The sequence below is a fragment of the Solanum pennellii genome, chromosome 1 (assembly GCF_001406875.1).
Source record: "Solanum pennellii chromosome 1, SPENNV200".
NCBI classification, from domain to species: Eukaryota; Viridiplantae; Streptophyta; class Magnoliopsida; order Solanales; family Solanaceae; genus Solanum; species Solanum pennellii.
In genome coordinates, this window is record NC_028637.1 from 21,428,330 (window position 1) to 21,437,490 (window position 9,161).

Sequence of the window (9,161 nt, forward strand, 5' to 3'; positions counted from 1 at the left end):
TTTTTTCCAAAGATTTACCAAACTGGTTTTTAAATTGGTGGTCTTTCCATGGACCAACGGTAAAGATTTTACCAGATAACTTTTTTATTCTTTATAAGGAATGGGCAAAAGTTTCCCCATTTATTACAAACTTATTTTTACAAGATCATGTTTCAAGTATTGATAAGATAGATCAGATGCATTTTTTTAATAGAATTCTCAATTCCTTGGATCCATAAATGGACTCCAGAAATGGGCTATACCCCAGGAGAAAACATCCCTTGCTTATACAGAAAGTATTTTACAAATTTTTGGGACAAATTAAATCGTAAGGATCCAGCCACAGGCAAATTATATGGACAAGAACTTCTGGATCAGATCAGCAACACTATAAAAATTTATCAAGAAATTCCTCAAAAGGATATTTCTACAGAAGGTTCAGTAAAGCATATTGCTAGAAGAATTTCAATCCAAGAAGGAAATAAAGAAGAATAAATAAATAAATATTTGGCCGAAATTAAAAGGAATCTGCTAACAGATATTGCAGAATTTGATAAATCAGACACTTCTATTAGAAGTGGTCAAAGCGATACAGCTGATGAACAGTCTGTAGATCAAAACTGCGAGCTATCAGAAGGACAGCTGCAACAAGTGGACGAATTTCTAGCATCTATGAAGGAACAGGAACACACAATAAAGAAGAACCTTAAAGGAAAAGATAAGATTTAAAATCTTATCGAAAATCTTATCTTTTAACTGTTTAAAACAGTATGTAGGGCCCATATGAGGACCCCCTCTTTACTTTTATTTTTCTATATAAGAAGCCTCACTTAGAGGCACAAGGTAGGTTCAGAATTTTTAGTTTTGAGTTTTCTCTCTCTTCTCTCTCTCCTTTGTAAAAACCTTTCTTTGTGAGTAATAAAAGCAATAGCTTTGGTTTAAAAGATCTCTGTTCAAGGTATTATTTTTATTTCTTTTATTATTATCTTTTCATGTTTGCCACCTCCATGGCCGGCTAAGTTATTTTCATATCTATGCTAGCTTCATAAGATCTGTATGATGTTCTTATTTACTATCTGGATCTAACTAAGTTATAATGCATTCATATTATAGTTCTTTATTCTTTTATCACAAGTTTTGACTTGGTTTCAAGGTGGTGGCAAATTTTAAATATCAATGATAGCGAGCATGTGGTATTTGTAAGTCCCCGTTTGAGTTAATGTTAGGGGCAGCCTGAAACCCTTGTTAGAACTGCTATCAATTGATGTTTAAGATGATCATAACACTATTTCAATATCATTATATTTTTTAAAAATTGAGTCGTTTCTTATTATTCTAACTTTATATTATATAGTTTTTATTGAAAATAATTTACATTGTTTACATTCTTACTTTATAGTGCTAGTATCTTGCCTCTCTAGACCTCATTTGTATGTCTAGACGGAGTATGGTATAATTATTCAATTTTTATTGTCAACTAAAAAATAAGGTCTCTTTATACGTTTGGCCTTAAGCCCCTAAACTTGTTGAGACGACTTTGGTTGTTGGGCTTATGCCTAAAGGCTAAAATGTCTCATTTTACACACACAAAGAGTCAAAATATTGTGTGTTTTGTAAAGTAAGTTTGTTTGAATATATTCTTTATATTTTTTTAATATTATTATATACTAAATTAGGTACGATTATATGTTATCAAATAGAGAACGCAAAGGAATAATATCAATTTTTACTTTGCAGATTTACAGTATTTTTTTAAACTATTGAACTTGTTCGCGCTTTGTGTGATTATAAAAAATGATAATCTATGAATAATTTTATAAAGTATTGTATAGATGAACATGTATTAACAAAATAATCATTAGGCCTTAATTTTTTAAAATAAAAAATAATATATAGATTCTATGCATAATTAATCTTTGTAGTTTTTAATGACATCCACTTTCATAAGTTTATCTTAATTCAATAGTTTGCATCTAACTTTTTGAGTCAAACTAGAATATGGAAATAATGAACATCTTCGTGTTCGGGAGAATTGGGCGGTATAGCATTGCTTCGCAAACCCGTTCAGTGATGCGCCAACTGATCCTTTCATCACTTTTTGTTCCACTTCCTTCAGTGCTTCACATGTATGAAACAAAGGGCGGCGTACGTCTACTCAATGACTCACCAATTGTGCTTGGCGATGCCTACGCTTCACTTTATACGTTCTTTTCAACCTTTTTGTTCCTTTTTACTTGTAAGTGTTCATGCTTTTATTATAACTTCAAATACCTGAAATATAAGAGTTTTCATCAGATATTAAGACTACATAAGCATTATAGGACACTATTTCTGTTAAAATAAAACCCTAAATAAGTCCAATTTGAGGACACATCAACACCCTCAACTTAATCTTTTTATTGTCTTAAAGTAAAATACACGTTCAACAGTTCAAAAAGGATGTCTAAAATAGTGCTAAACATGACTCAGTCATGAATGTACATAACAAGACTCAAATACCTATGCAAATATCTATTGTGTACTCAAAGATTCATGTTGTGACATACCATTACCAAAGATTTTCATGCTCACAATATTTACTAATAATGCAAGTTCAAGCTTAACAACAATATCAGAATGCCCTAACACAAAGAATGATTTCATATTCACACACATAAGTAAATCATTTTAAGATCAATAATCCATTGCAACACTAACACTTAGAAGAAGGAACACCATACTTGTTTTCACCCATAGGTTTCCCCTTATTTTCCGATCAATCTTCGATTTGGGTTACTCAGGATCAAAAAGGTGTCTAATGCTTGTAATGGTATTGAGTGCAAAGGTATGATAATTTAAGCTTAGTGACTAAAACTCCTCATGAATTTTACAGCCCACAAACACTTCCTGTTGTCTAGCTTCTTCTACCAATTTCCTTCTAGTGATTCTAAGTCATCCTATTATTTGTTTCAAAGGATTAATTGGAAAAACAAAATTTCTTTTGGACTTTTATTCCATAATCTTTCTTTTTCATTCTTTTATGTTTTTTGGAGGGTTTCCATTTCATTGCAATACCATGGTTTAAGGAAATTTTTCTTGAACTTGTTGCATTCTCCTTTCCCTTTTCATCATAGCCAACTGAATCATTTGGCTTAAGTTTTCTATTCATTCAATAAAATTCATGAGGATTATAGGTGGTGGTTGAATAAAGGTCTAGTTTTTCACAAGTTATCTTTCGAAGAAAACTAAGTCTCAAGGTGTGTTAAAAAGAGTTTCACACGCTCACGGGTAGGTCATAAATGAGGCGTATGTCAAATTTGGCTCACATTGTTTAAAATTTACTAAGATCATTTCGAGACGACACCTTTCTAAATCAATCAAACTAACTAGGCAAATTCTAGGTTATTCAAGCATAATTAAAAGTAAGATCATCATACAAGGTATCGATACTAAAGACAAACAAGAGTATACACTTTTGCTAGTGTGCAATGATCATCACAGAGATAAATTAATTCGATACCTGGCAAATCACAACGAGATGAAAAGAGTTCACGTATTGCATTTGTAACTTCATTTGGTCTCATTGTAGCCGTACATTCATGTTTTTCCAATCGATATCACTATTCAATTCATTGGCATTGATTGAAACTGGGACTTAAATTCGTAGGAGAATAATCGCTGTCAACACAAGAGGTGGCAAGAATATTCAAAAAATGAAAACTTTTCTAAAGGGAAACATGATTTGCAATTACACAAAAAAAAGAGCAATAGGCTCAACTCATTGCTCAGAAGTTTTAAAATGCAATTAAAACAGACGTTCCAAGTGCACACTAAACACAAATAACCATCACAAGCAAACAAAGGTGAGCCTCATCCTACCACAAAAAATGTGTTTATCCTCAAATGCAAGTGATAAAACATTCAACAGCCAAAGTAAAGAAAATTAGTGAGGGAGGTAAAGAGGGGATCATGTTTATATGTTTGTTTCATCCTTCGGAACATCAGTGCCTAATGCATCAGCTTGGAATAAAACAACGGTCCCCTAGTTGTCAGTTCGACTCTTATTTTGTCCAAAATCCATAGTTTCTGCAGCAATGTTAGCCGCAATCATTTTGTTCAATTTATGGGCATCCACAAAGTCATCTACATCTGCATAGAATCCACATTTCCATGAAGGAATAGTGCAATCTATAGGGATCTTCCTGCGAGCACTTGCTTTCTTTCTCTCTTTTCATTCTTTTGCCAGTTCTTCTATCTTTTTACTTCTTTCAAATTCTCGTGATATTACGTGTCGGGGTGAAATACTCTTTCCTGCGACTTTTTCTCTACTCATTTATGTAAAAGACTTCAAGAAAAAAATTAGAAAATACTTTAAACTGGAGGAGCGACGTCATGGTTGGAAAATTGCTTCACCCAATTAGTTGGTGGTGTGCTCATCCATTTAAACGATGCGCTAAAAATGATGCATAGAGGTACAAGGGTTCATACAAAGGGAGAACAAGAGGTATTTTAGTGTGTTTCCAAGTGAATTCGGCATCATAAGCTTGTTCGCCAAAAGATAGATCATTATTATGCTAACGGCCTTCATTTAAAGGCAAATGGAGACTCTACGCGAATTGTGGAGTACTTCGGCGAGCTATAATCAGCTCACCGAATAGCCCAACGTGTCTATTTTCAACCCATTCTTTAAAATTGAATGTTCCAACCCCTAATAATGAAATTCAAGCCTCTTAAACACAAACTTCGACCAAGTCCTATTGCATTTCCACAATTTCAACACATAAAAAGTTAATTCAAAGCCCAATTGAGTGGGATTATACTAATTATGCAAGAAGCACCGAATAATAATTCATATTATATTCTACACATCAACTCAGTGACTTAACAAAGATTTAACAAAATCTATGATGATGCAAATAAGTAAAAATTTTAATCAAATAACTGTGGGGTTTGGTTACCAACCTTAGATGTCAATTCTGATACTAAAGAAGTGCTAGGAAGCAATGTAATCCGAATAGGATCAGTATTTGACAATCAAAATACTCTAAAAGGGCAATAAATATAATGTTAGAGTGCTTGTGTGAGTTTGTGCAGTGGGAAATGTCAGAGAGATTATTGAAAAAGGGTTTTTAAACCTTCCACTCACAGTGTCCATCCAGTTTCAGTACTTTCGACGATATTAGTGAGATTCGCCCATTCCCTCGATGAAGCGCCAAGTAGTTGGTGTCTTCGCGAATGTGACAAACTTTGCAACTCATGTAAGGTTCCCAATTGTGGTGATCATCGAGATCGCCAACATGTTGGTAATAATTTTCTGCAAACTGCTGAGTTTTAAAGGGTCCAAGATGAGTTGCCTGAGTTATATGGTGGAGGAGGTCGGGTTCGCCGATCAAGTCGGTGGTTCTCCTGCAATACATTTTGCTACCTGCTCGCACTTTTTAAATCACTTCCCTACTTCTGCATTTTGTAAACAAGCACACTATTATTTTGTTAATATAACAAAAAACAATTACAGGGCTTTTGGTTGCCTCCCAAACAATGCTTTATTTAACATCGTGTCACGACACAAGTAAGCTTTCAAACCTCACTCTTGGAGTTAGACATATTATCAGTAGGAACCCCCCCCCCCCTATTGTCTCGGGTTGAAATGAGACGGGATATGATCATTTGGGTCTCTAACTACTTGATTGAATTTGAATTAATGGTGATGTTCTGGCAAAGGGTGGATGCATCTTTTTTCATGCCTTTCAGCATCTTGTCCGACCCTTCAACTTTGTTGAGGATACGCGAGAGTATGTCCTCATACCTTCATACGTCTAAATCTTTGGTCTTCTAATGTTCTTACGGAGGCATGTATCTATCCTTCTCCCCATATTTCCAATTCGGATTACGGTCTCTCCATTCACGATCTCTATATTTCCAACCTTCATCTCTACACCAACCTTGATTTATACTTTGTCTAGGAATATTTTGACCGATAGCCACCACCTTGATTGGCTAGAAAGTTTACCTCTTCATTATACATAGCTTGAAATTTCATTTCCTCAAGACTAGTGCTCTCGACCCCCACGACATTCGCACTACGGGCAAAAGCCCCTATGACGTTCTTTGAAAGAATATGAGGATGTGTCATAATCTTTGCCATGTTTTGTTCTCTCTTATTGTCCTTTTAAATCTTCTCCTTCCATAACAGAAATGTGATAGGAGAGTCCCCATACTCGCGAGTTTACCATACCCTGTTGATTGTTGTCATGACATAAAGAAGTTGAGCTCCTACTGCGCATAGTTGTTGCTTTAGCGTCCGAGAGAGAGTTGGTTTGAGACACCTTTGTTTACTGACTCCGATAAAAGTACTGAAGGAGCACATTATCAGGTAAACCATGGGTTGGGCATTGTAGGACCATCTTTTGAACATTAGACAAGTTTCGTGCAAAGGCTCTCTATTCACGCTCTTAAAGCTTTGAATTCTATCTCGAACAGTCATCATCTTCAAGGGAGGCAAAAATCGCAAACTGAATGCGGTTACCAGCTCTTCACATGAAGTGATGAAATTTCGAGTTAATTTAGGTAATAACTAAAGAGCTTCCCAGTTATACTCTTGAGAGATGCTATTTAAAAGAGAATGTCCCATAAACATCTACAATGTTTTGAAGATGCTCATGGGGATCCTCATGAGCCAATTCACTGAAGATTCCTTTTAGTTGCAAGAGCAGCAACATAGTGCTCATTTTATAGATCATTACTGTCACGACCAAGGAGCACTCCCTAGAAGTAACACGGCGTACTTGACCTCTCAGAGGTCTTGTACAAGCCTATATAATACATATATAGACTCTAAGTCTCTTTGCCATCTTATACTCAATAACTTTGGAGTACATTAGGGACACGACCCTTAAGACATAATACAAACAATACAATATTTAAAGACTTTACAATAGAGGCATAAGTAGGAGATCCTTGAAATTAAGGGTTCCTTTCATTGAGCTTGGGAATCATCTATCAAGCTCTTTGCAACCAAGACATCCTTTGAGCATCCATAACCTACACTTTGTGTAAAGAGTAGAGAAGAATGGAATTATCACAAGAATGTACTAAGTATGGCAACCATACAAAAACATGCATTTAAAAAGGGACGTTTTCTTTGAAATCATATTTCATGCCATTTTGAGTAAATCATCATAAAACCTTTATCAATAGGATATATATCATTTTAATACTTCATATAAATACAATAAAACGCCAAACATCATAGAAAGCACATTCCATCATAGAAGTATAATATCAGATAGACATAGTTAAGTCAAGACCTTTATCATATAGTCAACAAGATCAACATCATGCATAAAGACTCATATCATGCACATTTTCATAACAAGTAGACAAATACTACAATGCCATGCAGAGGGAACACATACATAGTGACATGCATTAGAACACCTTCCTAGAACTTCCAAAGGAGCTACTTGTGCAATGTCTTTATGGGTTCATTAATTCCACCTATCCTAAGTAACCTCCTTTAAGTCATTCTATTTAGAGTCATAGTCACTTAACTTCCATTGTCAATTTTACTTTAGGGAAACTATAGCCTTAACCAACATAGACCATGTGATGCTAAACATGGAATCCGGTGCCACAAAACCCCATACCGATAAAGGGTGGTTTAGTGGCCAAAGTAGAACCCATCATAAACATAGCTATCTAGGTTGATCCACTAGCTATTATACTATGGTGGCAACATAGATATGGAACTTGGGGGATTCATGGAAATATCAACCCTACATCCTATGTTGGGTCATGAGGCTATCCACCCCATGAGATTTCTAATAGACCTACCTTCCAACATTGGAAAGGGACACACACTCATATACAAGCTCACTCGGTGCTAATCTAAGTTACCTTTATTGAGAAATCCTCCATTAACATTTATTTATAAAAATGTAGGCTTAGGATAGTCATCCTCTCATCTACTTAGCTCATAGGTCATAGATAAGAGTTCATCAACCTAAATTATGTGAGAATATCCTTTGACAGGGACATAGCATATGTATTACCACTATCTAGTTTTGGATACACTTGAGCACACCTTTCAAGGCTACTCTATTGACTAGATCATCATTCATGTGTATGAGCGTATACATAGATGTGAGCAAACCTTTCACATAACCCATAATGTTACACATGTTCATATATCAAGGCATTTGTCTATAGGAATAACTATATGAGCAATCCTTTCATATAAACTCACTGAGACACTATGAACATTCATACTTCATCCTTTCATACACATCATATTCATAGCATGTTCATATATTCATCCTTCATATACATAGAAACCAAACATAGGAACTATCCTATCAAGATAGACATGTGCAATGTATAGACAAGTTCCCATACCCTTGCCCATACTAGTACACCTATCAAGTCATCCTAGCAAGGAATACATAACATACTTCACATACATATACTTTACATGCATAGTAGTAGACATTAATGAATATGAGAACAACCTTTCATTTAGACACCCTGACCTATGCTACTTGTAACATGCATGTAAGTGAGAGTGTGTGTACATTGGTCAACATGATCACATAATGGCTATCAATTACTCCATGAGGCAGCCACCCTCTTATACCACATTATACTTCCCATAACATATCACACAACACATAATAGCATAGGAGGCAAGACAATATAAATTTTATAATCAAGGCTCCTAACTTTATCTATTTACACTTTCATATAAGGGGTACATGGGTAAGGGCCACTAACAATTTTAACACAACAATGGCAGCACTCATACTATACCCTAACATGAATATACGCATGCTCATACAATATCCACACAACTTAGATCACAAGTAGATTGGAAGATAGGCACAATTACATCATAAAGTGATCATCCAAATCAATAAATCATATATTCCTCATTTTGCCTTCAAGGACATGGTCAGCACATATATAATGACAATAAAGTAAAAACCTCCACCATAAGTGTACCATACCACACAATTCCATCCAAGGCTTCATCAACAATACTATAAATAAATAGAGAAGTAGAAGAGTAGAGGGAATAAGCATTCTTACCAATTTCTCACCCTTTGATCATCACTGATCAATACACCTTATTCATCAATAAAACACATATGTGGCAGTATATAAATTTACTTTAAACACATAAGAAACCATGTACAAGTCGCTACAAG